The sequence below is a fragment of the Lactuca virosa genome, chromosome 9, assembly GCF_052849685.1.
Source record: "Lactuca virosa cultivar CGN04683 chromosome 9, Lactuca_virosa_CGN04683_v6, whole genome shotgun sequence".
NCBI lineage: Eukaryota > Viridiplantae > Streptophyta > Magnoliopsida > Asterales > Asteraceae > Lactuca > Lactuca virosa.
The window spans coordinates 121,314,755-121,328,129 of NC_136434.1; the positions used below are offsets into that span (position 1 = coordinate 121,314,755).

Below are 13,375 nucleotides of genomic sequence, written 5' to 3' on the forward strand. Positions count from 1 at the left end.
TCTCCTCCATGATAACCGCAAGGATGAAGGATGGTGAACCCATCACCGGTCACTTGCAGAAGATGCAAAGGTTCGTTGACCGGTTGCTGAAGCTAAATGTTGACTTTCCTGAGGAAATGGCGATTGACATCATTCTCCATTCCTTACCTCCAAGTTATGATCAGTTTCGTATGACTTATCATATGAACAAGGAGGAAGTCACACTTAGCAAACTTCAAGGACTCTTAAGGACAGCTGAAAATGGCCTTAAGGGTAAAGCGGTTGCTACTTCTACTCCTTCAAAAGCCCCTGTTCTGGCTATTGGGCAGGGAAAGGGTAAGAAGAGGAAAAGCCCTTCGAAGGGTACCAAGGGTAAGACTCTTGATGGTTCCTCTTCAAGTGGGACAAAGAAAGGTCCCATTACTCCTTCTTCAAACCCAAAGGAAGCACAATGCTTCTATTGCCAGGATAAGGGACACTTCAAGCGAAGCTGCCCTAAATATCTGCAAGATGTAAAGGATGGGAAGGTTAAACCCACCCATGCAGGTATTTACACAATATTGTCTAATAACTCATCTAATGCTAATTCTTGGGTGCTTGATACAGGTTGTGGTATTCACATTTGTACTGATTTGCAGGCACTAAGAAGAAGTGAGCAAGTGGAGCACGGGAAGATAAACTTAGTCATGGGCAACAGGAAAGCATCACCTGTTACCAAGATAGGAGTTTATTCTTTATTGCTTAATAATGGGTTAATGTTAGATTTGAATAAGTGTTGTTACTCGCCTGAAATGGCGAGAAATATTATTTCTTTTCATGGCTTGTACAAACAAGGTTTTTCATTTTCATTTGATAATAAAAATGGTGCTATTAATGTTTATTACAATGATGTATTTTACTTTAAAGCATTACCTTGTGATGGTGTATATGAAGTCGTGAATGTTGTAGACAATCTAGGAAATAATGTCCTGTATATTGATTCTTCAGATAGCTTGGATAAAGCATCCTTGTGGCATTGTCGTCTTGGACATGTAAACAAGAAGCGCATAGTCCAACTCCAAAAGGCTGGAGTCTTGGAATCATTTGACCTCAAGTCAGATGATAGTTGCGAGTCTTGTTTACTTGGAAAAATGACAAAGTCACCCTTCACAGGTACTTGTGATAGGGGTGAAGGTTTGTTGGACCTTGTACACACGGATGTGTGTGGGCCCTTCAGAGTTGCTACAAGGGATGCTAATCGCTATTATGTGACTTTTACTGATGATTACGGTAGATATGGATATATTTACTTAATCAAGTATAAGTCAGAAACCTTTGAAAAGTTCAAAGAGTTTAAGCAGGAAGTGGAGAATCAATTGGGCAGGAACATCAAGATGCTCCGATCCGATCGGGGAGGAGAGTATCTTAGCATTGAGTTCCTTGACTATCTTAAGGAATGTGGGATTGTCTCACAATTGACACCTCCCAGAACACCACAGTTGAATGGTGTAGCTGAGAGGCGCAATCGAACCTTGTTGGATATGGTTCGTTCCATGATGAGTCGAGCTTCGTTACCAATCTCTTTCTGGGGGTATGCCTTAGAGACTGCCGCCCACATCCTTAATCTAGTCCCTACTAAAAAGGTTGCCAAAACACCTCACGAGATGTGGACTGGGAAAGTTCCCAATTTGGACCACATCAAGATTTGGGGTTGTGAAGCTTTCGTGAGGCGTGAGACTCATGATAAGCTTGAACCTCGAAGTGAGAGGTGTATTTTCATCGGCTACCCACAAAGATCCTTTGGTTACCTCTTCTACAGACCCAGTGATAATGTGGTCTTTGTAGCAAGAAGAGGAGTCTTTCATGAGAGAGAATTCATAAGCCAAGGGGACAGTGGGAGGCAAATTGACCTTGAAGAGCTTCAAGAGTCAAGTGGTGAAGGAACCTCTAATCCTATCGACCAACCTGAGGAGGAAACTCCTGTTGATCCGATAGATGAGTCTGTACCTCCAAGACGTTCCACTAGGGTGAGGAACACACATGATTTTTATTATGGTTATCACATCACCACTGAAGGTGATACATTTATTAGTGATAGTACACTAATAGACTTGGATGAACCTAATAACTACAGGGAAGCCATGGCAGGCCCTGAGTCTGCTAAATGGAAGGAGGCTATGGACAGCGAGATTCAGTCCATGTATGACAATCAAGTTTGGAACTTGATTGACAATGTACCAGGTCGAAAGACAGTTGGGTGCAAATGGATCTTCAAGAAGAAGACCGACATGGATGGAAAGGTACATACTTACAAAGCGCGACTGGTTGCGAAGGGCTTTACTCAAACTCCGGGAGTTGACTATGATGAGACCTTCTCACCAGTAGCTAAGATTAAGTCTATTAGAGTATTGTTAGCCATAGCTACATTTCATGATTATGAAATATGGCAAATGGATGTCAAAACTGCTTTCCTTAATGGAAAGTTGGCTGAGGATGTTTACATGGCTCAACTAGAGGGTTTTGTCGATACAAGATACCCTAATAGAGTGTGTAAGCTTGATAAATCCATTTATGGATTGAAACAAGCATCTCGCAGATGGAATCTTTGCTTTGATGAGAAAGTCAAGGAGTTTGGCTTTTCTAGGAGTGAGGATGAATCTTGTGTGTATGTCAGGGCTAGTTGGAGCATAGTTAGCTTCTTGGTGTTGTATGTGGATGACATACTTCTCATAGGAAACGACGTCCCAACCTTGCAGGAGGTTAAGTCCTGGCTTGGGAAGTGTTTCGCTATGAAGGACCTTGGAGAAGCTGCCTATATCCTAGGGATAAGGATATTGAGAGATAGGAGTAAGAGACTAATTGGACTTAGTCAAAGTACTTACTTGGATAAGATGCTGAAGAGGTTCAGCATGCAAGAATCCAAGAAAGGAGAATTACCAATCCAGAGTAATGCCAAGCTGAGTAAGACTCAGAGTCCGAGTACATAGGCTGAGATAGCTGAAATGAGTCATATACCATATGCTTCCGCTGTGGGCTCGATCATGTATGCTATGACTTGTACTCGCCCTGATGTGGCCTTTGCTTTGAGCATGGTCAGTAGATATCAAGGGAACCCTGGCAAGGCACACTGGACAGCGGTAAAGAACATTCTCAAGTATCTGCAGAGGACTAAGGATTGGGTCCTTACCCTCGGAGGCAGTGATGCCTTGAGAGTGGAAGGATATAGCGATGCTAGCTTCCAGACTGATAGGGATAATTTCTGCTCTCAGTCAGGCTGGGTCTTTATCCTAAATGGAGGGGCAATTACTTGGAAAAGTTCCAAGCAGGAGACAGTAGCTGATTCTACTTGTGAATCAGAGTACATAGCAGCAAGTGAAGCAGCTAAGGAGGCGATATGGCTAAAGAACTTCATCGGAGACCTTGGAGTTGTACCAGCTATAAAAGAGCCAATGGAAATTTTATGTGACAGCGAAAGTGCGGTTGCTTTGGATAAGGAACCGAGAGATCACGGGAGATCTAGGCACATTGACAGAAAATACCATTTCATCAGACATCGAATAGAAGAAGGACTCCTCGTGGCTAAGAGGGTATCATCAGATGAGAACCCGAAATATCCCCTCACGAAGGGACTGAGCAAGGTTAAGCATTTACAGCATGCGAGGCGCATTGGGCTGAAGGATGATATTAGTTTCAATAATTAGATTCTTGAAACTTTTAAAATGTAATTGACATTTGATGATAAATAAAAGTTGTTATTTATTTATGAGTAAGGTGTTACTATCTTGTGTTGATTGTTTACTATGTTTCAATTTTGCATGTTTTTACTTCCAGAATAATTATGTTATTATTCAAACCATCCACAGTCAGTCAAACTTTGGAAGTAAGTATTGATTTAAGACTGTCATGAATTTGGCTTGTATGATTTGTCTGAAAGTGCTTTGGACAATGCAATGGTTGCTACAACATTCATGAGTACTCATAAGGGCTGAGTATTGGATCCAACCCACGCTCACTTGCATCACTTCATGGAATTTATCTTGAGTGATCGTGATACGGTAATATCATATAAATCTTCAAACCTAGAGATATGAGTTGTTGACTATGAGTTGGTTATTCATTGATTGTACGAAAACGCATTGGTAGCTCGATGTTATAAAACGTGCCTTTGTGAATAATTCAACAAGTAGTTAGTACAAGCATATCAGTCGAAGTTTATCTGTTCCTTCTAGAAATAGAAGCGATATCTGGGCCCCTAGATGATTTGGTTTTGACCTATGTACCGGGCCCGGTCAGAACCTAATTGATGTGTTCAATTTAGATCTATGTCGAAACAAATCAGATATCGAGAAACAAATGCTGGACAATAAGTAAGACCATGTTCCATGTGTTTGTCCGGCTGATATCATGAGAACAGAGGATTATATGATCACTTATCTTAAATGGCGTATCATCATCATCTCAGTTCCGAGAGACTTTGAAAGAGCTACGATTGCTAGTCGGATTTTGAAGTCATATTTGCAAATATAGTTATTAGACTTATCCAAGTGGGAGACTGTTGGATATAGTGTCTAAGTCCATAACTTTATTTGGTATGTACTTGACCCGACCCGGCATGGTCCATTTGGGTTGCATGGCATTGCAATACTTGGATAGACTAAATGAGAGAATAAGGCACTTATGATTATTAATATATTATAAGTTCTAATATATTAATAATAATATTATTTAATTAGTATTGATCAAGTGTTAATCTAGTATTAATTTGGTGATCAAAGTGAGACTAATTAAATATATAGGGTTGATTATGACAATCATCAATTCTTTTATGGTGGATTAATGATCCATGGTTTATGGGTTTGGTTATAACCATATGGAGCTCCATGGATAGTCCATGGGAGTTACAAACCCATGGGTCATGGGAAATCAAGAGTCATGACAATTAAGGGCATTCATGTGTAAACCCTAATTGTGACAACACTATAAAAGAAACCCTATGGCTAGCAAAATCATGACCTAGTGTTACTAGAGAGGACATAACCGATTTTGAGTGCTAGAAGTATTCTCTCAAGTTATTCCAAGTCTTGTGGTGTTGTGTGAAGCATTTGAGGCACAACATTTGGGGTGCTAGGCTCACAAAGTCTTGAAGGAATCCAAGCAACAACAAGGTATGTATTTCTACTAGTTTTATGTTCTATGTAATCCCCATGCCATGCTAGTTAGGAAATAACCTTGAAAAAGAAATTTGCATGTATATAGAGAAAACATAGATTCAAGGTTATTAGGGTTGCATGTACACTTAGGAAGTGTTAGAATGCTCAAAAACCCATCAGTTTCCGCCATCCTTGGTTTGGGGGTGTGACAGTAAGCAAGCTCTCTCTCCAACACTTCATCATATAAAATCATTGAGGAAACCTTATCTTCTTTTAACTCTTTGGGCTTCTCCTTTTTCTCTGCTTCAAAAGTTACCGAATCATCTCCCACCCTTAATGTTAGCGTAGATTTACGCATGTCTACCAAGGCACAAGCGGTATTCAAGAATGGCCGCCCAAGAATGATTGGTACTTGAAAGTCCTCCTCCATGTCTAATATTATGAAGTCAACCGGAAATACTAACTTATCAATTTTGATGAGGAGATCTTCACATACTCCCATTGGATGTACTATCGATTTGTCGGCTAGATGAATCTTCATTGGAATTGGCTTTGGGAACGGAAGGTTTAACTTTTGGAAAAAGGAATATGGCATAATATTAATACTTGCACCCGAATCCGTCAATGATCGTGTGGTCATTAAGTTCCCAAATTGACAAGGTACAGTGATGCTCCCCGGATCGCCCCTCTTTTCTGGCAGTTCATTCAGCACTATTTCAGCAACTTCTTCTATATTTCTTCTAGTGGAAAAGAGGTTTTGAAGCAAACTTGCATATTTCGGTGTTTGTAATATTGTTTCAACTAACAGAATATTTACTTGGAGTGCCTTTATGTGCTCCATAAACCTCCTATATTCTTGAATCTGCTCATCAGGTATGGCTCGACTCGGGAAAGGCAAAGAGGGTCGGTAAGGCTTCACAAGAGAGCAGTTTTTGTTGTCAGGTTTCCGACTCGTCGAGTCCATGTTGGCGACTCGGCGAGTCAAGTCGGGTTTACTAGAATTCCAGCTACTTACTTCTTCTGTTCGCAACTTGTTGGGATTCTTCTAGATAGAGGTCAGAGGAGCGTAAATTGGCTCAGAATCTGTTGTTATTGCATTCACATGCGCCATTTTTGGAATTTTCTCGGTATTGCTAGGAAGTTCACCGGGTGCTCTTTGGTTGATTTGTTGTGCAAGCTGACCTAGCTGTTTTTCAATGTTATGAATAGATGCTTGCTGATTCCTAAGCATATTTTGCTGATCCTTCATCATAGCTTGATGTTCTCTAAGCATATTTCGTTGCTCTTTCATTTCAGCATCAGTATCATTATGCCTCTTCTCAGACACGGCTATAAATCTTGTGAACATATCTTCCAAGTCAGCTTTCTTCTCCAGCACCGGTTCCTCTTTTTGATAAAAACCTCTTTCTTTTTGCTTACACTTCTCCTCCTTTGCCTTTTTGTACTCATCATACGGGAGCCATTCCTTCTTGGGTTTTCGCCAATTTTCATCGTACCTATCACCACTTGAATAGCATACTTGTGCTTTCCGGTTCCCGTTCTCGTCCAAATCACAGTCTCTAGTAAGGTGGGGCCCTTTACAATTCTCACATCCTACCCGGATAGCGTGGATGGATTGGTCCATCTTATTCATTCTTCGATGCAAACTCTCGAGTTTAGCCGTCATTGCTGCCATGCTATCATTAACTGAGTTCACCACCCCCTACTTAATTTATTCTTTGGATTATGATATTCTCTAGAGTGTTTAGAGAATTCTTCAATTAGCTCTTTTATCATCGGGGGTGCTTTCTTTGTGAGCGGTCCTTGCGAATCAAGAAGTTGTCTTGTGGTCACATTTACTCCATCATAGAAAATGGATACTTCTTGTTGGCTGTTTAGATCATGATGTGGGCAATTCCTTAGTAAGCCTTTGTATCTCTCCCACGCCTCGTACAAGGACTCTCCAGCTTGTTGCTCAAAGTTTGCTATGTCTTTCTTCAACTTGGCTATCTTTGAAGGAGGGCAAAATTGGTCTATGAATTCCGTCTTCATCTTAGCCCAAGTAGTGATGGATCCGGGTGGGAGTGATTTCAGCCAATCTTTCGCGGCTCCCTTAAAGGTGACCGGTAGCATACGAAGCAGAACGGTGTCGCGAGCCACATTGGGGACATTGAAGTAATCAGTTATATTGTTGACCTCATTTAGATGTTTGTATGCATCTTCATGATCCTTCCCGTAGAATGGGATCTCCTTGAGTTGAGCAAGTATGTGGCCTTTTAGTTCGAAAGTGGCAGTCGCGGGAATGATGGGTTGCACTAGTCCCGGTCCGGTATCGTCACGTATCCTCTTTTTCCATTCACCCATGGGAACTTCATCGATGTTAACCATGGGGTTAGCTAATTCGCCTTCAAAGTCGCTTTCTTCTTCGGATTTGGATTCGTAATTGTACTCGAATTCGGCTTCTTCGTGGAATGTATCGTCTCCAAGATTTCCAAGGTTACTTCCTTCGCTCTTTTAACTGCTGGACTCACCTGCTTTCTTGTTCTTTTTCTTACTAAAAACAGACTTAAGATTCTTTAAAGGAGAATTCTTCGATGTTGCGGTTTCTCCTACGGTTTTGCCTTTGTTTTTCTTCAAAGTTGCTTCCGGGTCTTCAAGTGGTGGAACCAAAGGTGTACTGGATCCTCGGGTCATGTACTACCTGCGACCAAAGCAAGAAACACGCGTAAAAAGAACAAAAATAAAATAAAAACAAAATTGGGTTTCAGCGATGGACTCGTCGAGTAGCTTCGATTGCACTCGGCGAGTTCACGGCTAAAAAAAAATCAAACAAAAATTCTAACAAATCAGATAAAATTAAAACTAAACCTAATACCTAGACTACTAAAGCAGTAACTTTGTGCAAGATTAATCTCACACAAAGGATCGATAATAATAGAAATTAGAATTAATTTTTGAACCGTTCCCCGACACCAGCGCCAAAAACTTGATGTGTGTGAAACCAACTAGTTTTAATCCTACTTTTCAAATGTAAATTTAACACACAAAGGCAGTGGACCTATCAATTGTGGTATAGTTAAATAAGTAGGGTATTGAACTCAGGGAACGGAAATCAAACTAATTACTAATATTATCTAAAATAAATACTTAAACAGAAGGGGTTTCTCTAGTTTTACAAGACTAGAAACTTAACTAAGACTTAACTAACACTTAATTAAGCAACTAACAGCTAAACAATTAAATTGCAACTAAATTCAATGATAAAAAGGACTTCTGTTTAGGTTCGAATCAATTGATCCTATGGTTGATTTTATGGTAAGTATATCGGATTAACTTTTCATTGGCTACCGATTGAGATGATTAGGTTCACGTTCGTTATTGCTAATCCTTAGAAAACAGATTAATTCAAGCAGTGGCCAGTTGTCTAAATTAATAAGTTCCCTAGTTAATTAATTCGGATTAAGTAAATGGTTAATTGAATTGGTGATTCAATTAACCTCTTGTTGATGGTGTATCACACAAGCTCACGTATTAACTTACCTATCTTCTAGTTAATTGTAGTTTCACATTCGTTATTCCTAGACATATAACTATGTGGTCACATAAATCATATGAAATTGATAACTAAGAGATGTTCATACAACTTAATTACTGATTTATTAACAGAAAACAATTGTTATTAATATATGAGGTTCTTTAACAAGCTCAACAAAACAATATCACCAATTAAAATTAGTCCTAACCATAAAATCACTCCATATTCACAAAATCATCTACCCTAAACAGAAGATAAAGGTTTTAGTTCATAAGTGCAGTAAAAACAAACTCAAAAACAAATTCAATTAGTTCAAACATGATTCAATCAAAAGCTTAACTAAGAATGAACTAGAATTTGCCTTAATCCTCTTCAAAATCGAACTTAGGGTCGATTCCTCAGCTTCTCTCTCGGTCTAGTAGTACCTTCAATCGCAATCTGAGCCTCCTAGGGTTCCAGAGAAGTCCCCATCTCGATCTCAAAGTCCCTATTTATATTTTTCTGAAAACAGAGGTGACTCTTCGAGTCCAGTGACCGACTCGGCGAGTCCATCACTTAAAATCCGTGTACGGCAAGGACTTCTAGAGCTTCGCGAATCTTCGATCCAACTCGTCGAGTCAGGCTTTGACTCGCCGAGTCCTTGTTTCTGGCATTTTTCTTCTTTGTTTCAACTCCCGAACTTCCAACTGCTTCTCCTGCTTCCTTTTGCTTCCGAGCATATATTTTGGACTGAAAATACAATTTGAACACCATTAAGTACCCTTTGTCCATAATATGTAAATAATTAGCTAATAATTAATGAAAATCTATACTAAATATATAGTTAAATATGAAAATATCAGCTAGGGTTTCGAAAAACCCTAACCCTAGTCGAAATTCATGCCTTTTAGGATTTAATGTCCATAAAACCTAATTGATCTAATTCAACAATTATAGCAATTCAATTGAAAACAAATCAAAAAGCTCTGATACCACTGATAGGTTTTATGAAAAACAAAAACTCTTAAGTTCACATGCAACCTAAAGATCTATGTTTTCACTATTGAACCTATAACTATGAACATCAAAAATAAGAAACCCTAGAAACCCTAGGCAATTTTCGAAAAACAAAAAAGGGTTTTAGGATTACATACCTTGTTGTCGATCTCTTGGAAGCTAGCACCACAAATGTCGTGCCTCTAATGGATTACATACCTTGTTGTAGAAATCTTGGAAGAATATATTATTTTCATAATATATTAATAAACTTCTTTTATTAATCAAGTAATAAATTAACCTCTCTCTCCAAAAGTCATCATGTCTAATTGCTAGGTTTGAGGGCAACCCAAAAAGACTGTGCTACTATCAATTCAAGTATATATACCAATTGTAGTTATGAGCTTAGACATCTAATCCAATATATATATATATATATATATATATATATATATATATATATATATATATATACATATATATATACACACACACGCACAAAAGATGAAGTCACATCTAATTATAATGTTACATGTGGATATAGACATATAAGCATAACAAAAAACTTAAACAAACATGCACATTTAGTTAGGAGAAACATAGGCCACGTGATAAAAACCATACCGAAGGAGCTTAATAAGCTCTACCAACGAATTTGGTATAAAATATTACTTCAGATAAGCTCCACATCTTCAGACAAAACAACTTTAGCATGACAATCTACTTCAGATTGATTCACAACAAAACATAACCTCAACATTTCGCCCTTTGTGAAGAGTCATTCGGATGTTGAGGTTATCTACAAATATAAGCAACACTTATTAAATATTTCCTCACTTCTATCCACCATGTAATGTGCTCTCGAATCTCTTTCTTATGCTTATTAGAGTTGAGGCTGCATGAGAAGATCCCAATCAATATATTATGAATATGAGCAGTCGGAAACTGGAAACATCTCCTTATAATCGACATAAAAGAACATTCTCTACTGAACACCCTTTGTCTTCTTTCCAAGATACAATTTCCTCATCCTTATACTTTGTTATATCTTTTAATGTAGTGCAGTGAGTTTCAACAAATTTACCGAAAACATTAACTAATTATATGCCAGTCAAGGCATTCTGACAATAGTAGAATTGCATAAATCCTTTCCCCTATTGATATCCAATGTTGAATATATTCTGATTTATGGCAACATTGGTTTTCTTATCAGGTTTTGAAAATATCAATACATCATAACAAAGTCATGAGTATTCATGAATGGAAAGTCTGTAATTATGAACTCATGAATTTCATTCTGCCCTCTAAAAACCTTGTATCGGTAATTCTACAACACTCCTTTAAAACATACATCCTTTACAATGTGAAACATTTTGACAATTTTCTTTTGTAACCGTACTTCTTCGGGTTTACCTAGAATATCATAAAGTCGAATCTTCAACTCTTTAAACTTCTCAAAATTGGAGTAATCAACCTTCAAATTGAATTGCTTGAATGTAAATGTAACTAGGTTCAAAGGAAGATCTAATTGATTTATTACCGAACTAGGTGTAAAACCCGTGTATTACACGGGTTGATTAAAGAAAATAAAATATTAAAATGTAACTAATAAGTATTTTTTAAAATAAAATTTTTAAATAAGGAATGAAGAAACATATTAATTGCAATTTAGTATAATATTTATTACATTTGATACTTTACATATATAAGTATAAGTATTATGTGGCTTTTTAATTTTAAAAATTAGAAAAAACTATGAATTGACATGTGAATATTATTTATTTAAAAAATATCACAAAATGACAAGTGTCAAAATTTATTAGAGATTGACATGTGACAAAATTATCTTTATTTATTATAGTAGATTCTCAATAGAGTAACTATGCTTCGACATTTTTTCAATACTGAAAATCTACAAAAGCTACATCACAAATTGTTTCCTTATTCCAAACTTTAGATATCTTACTCCATATAAATGCCAGATGCAATTTGTTCATGAAGTCTAGCAATCGCATTTTGTTGTCGAAACCTTTCAAATTTATCTAATTTCTTTTCTCTTCCTTTAACATTTTCACTACTTTTCCCTTACCAATATTCGTTGTGGAGTTTTTTTGCAAAAATGGGTTGAAAATAGGAACCTTTGCAAAAATGAGTTGATTCTTATTTCATTTGCAAAAATGGGTTTTTTTTGGCCCACATAAAAATCAAACGTATTAATATATAATTTTACATTTTGGCCCCTTCAACTTTCATAATAACCCCATAACTTATATATTATTTACTTTTTATATCTTTAATTTTTTAAGTTTATATTTTAATCTTTATTACATATAATATATAAGTTTATTATTCAAATTACATAATTAGAATTTATGTAAATATCAAATATTTCTTTTTAATCTAATATATATATATATATATATATATATATATATATATATATATATATATATATATATATATAATTTTTATGTCAAATTATTTGTAGAAAAAAACAAAAGCCATTGAATTGTCATTTTTTATCTCCAAAGTAGATGTGTCAGTTGTCACTATCCATATGCAAAAGTAGTTGTCTTAATTGTCACTATCCACATGCAAAAGTAAAAGTATGAATTGTCATTTTCATTTGAAAATATGTAAGTAAAAGTGTGAACCATGTAACTTTTATTATTCTTGTAATTTTATGTTTAATTTAGTTTTTAGTTCATGTTTAATTTCTTTTGTAGTTGTGTCTTTAATTATCTTGTAATTTCGTAATTTCGTAACATGTAATATATTCGATATTGGTATCAATTAGAATGTGTTTATTAAAATTTTCTAATGATGTAAATCGCAATAACATAATAGACATATTTCGGTTATATGTTTTTAATATATACAAATTATTAATACTATTGATGACGGTGAGTCTAACCGTCGTCCTCAAAATCTCAGCCGTCTAAACTCCACGTTCTTTCAATCTCATCCGCATAAACTCGATTTTGGCGGTTTTTTGCGGTTCATTGCCTCCTGCTTCTTCTCCCCCACGATTCCGTCTCTACCCACGTTCTACACAATTGGCTGTTGTTTCCTCGAGAAGCAATTGATTTGGAAACTGCATTAAACTGCAGCACGCGTCCGACTTTTACCCTTAACCGCAAATTGGTTTTAATCAAGAACTGTACCACACGATTCCATGATTGCTAGAAATAAGGTGGTTTTGATTAACTGTCTTGGCTATATAACTCAATAATTACGGTTTGTTTACTCGATTTTAATCTATTAGTTATATTGGCTAACAACAACACATAATCTACCACATTTATGTATCTCAACCTTTTTCACTTTTTTTCTTGCTCATGCAGGGTATACAACAAAAAAAGGGTAGCATTATAGTAATTGGGCTTAGTATCCATACTTGTCTTATAGAAATAAGAAAAAACTTGCAGTTCCAGAAGCCGAGTGGCCTAAAGAAATCAAAGAGCAATGTGCTTTGAACCACATACAAGAAGCTGATGATGTTTTGTGTTCATATAATTGGATGGATATTTATGTTATTGCTTTGATTCATAATTATGGTTATGTTTTTTCTCCAGAAAAGAAAGACACACCACAAGAAAGAAAAGGTATTATTTCAGTTTTTTATGGCAAAATTTTCAACTATTTTATGATAAATAAGGAGATGAAGAAACCTTTTTCCATTGTAAATGTCAGGTCATCATATTTATGTACTTTTGATGGCTGTGATGATATCATCAGAGATGAATGGACTAAGATTCATATCAGTTCTCAAACCTTG

At 36.6% G+C, this 13,375-nt stretch overlaps 1 non-coding gene across 1 annotated transcript; it reads left to right on the forward strand.

The window, feature by feature from the left end:
- The first annotated feature begins 6,984 nt into the window (after positions 1-6,984).
- Positions 6,985-7,091, forward strand: LOC145141588 (small nucleolar RNA R71). The gene has a single exon (XR_013722782.1). It is a non-coding gene; the product is annotated as a small nucleolar RNA R71 (small nucleolar RNA).
- The last annotated feature ends 6,284 nt before the right edge of the window (positions 7,092-13,375 follow it).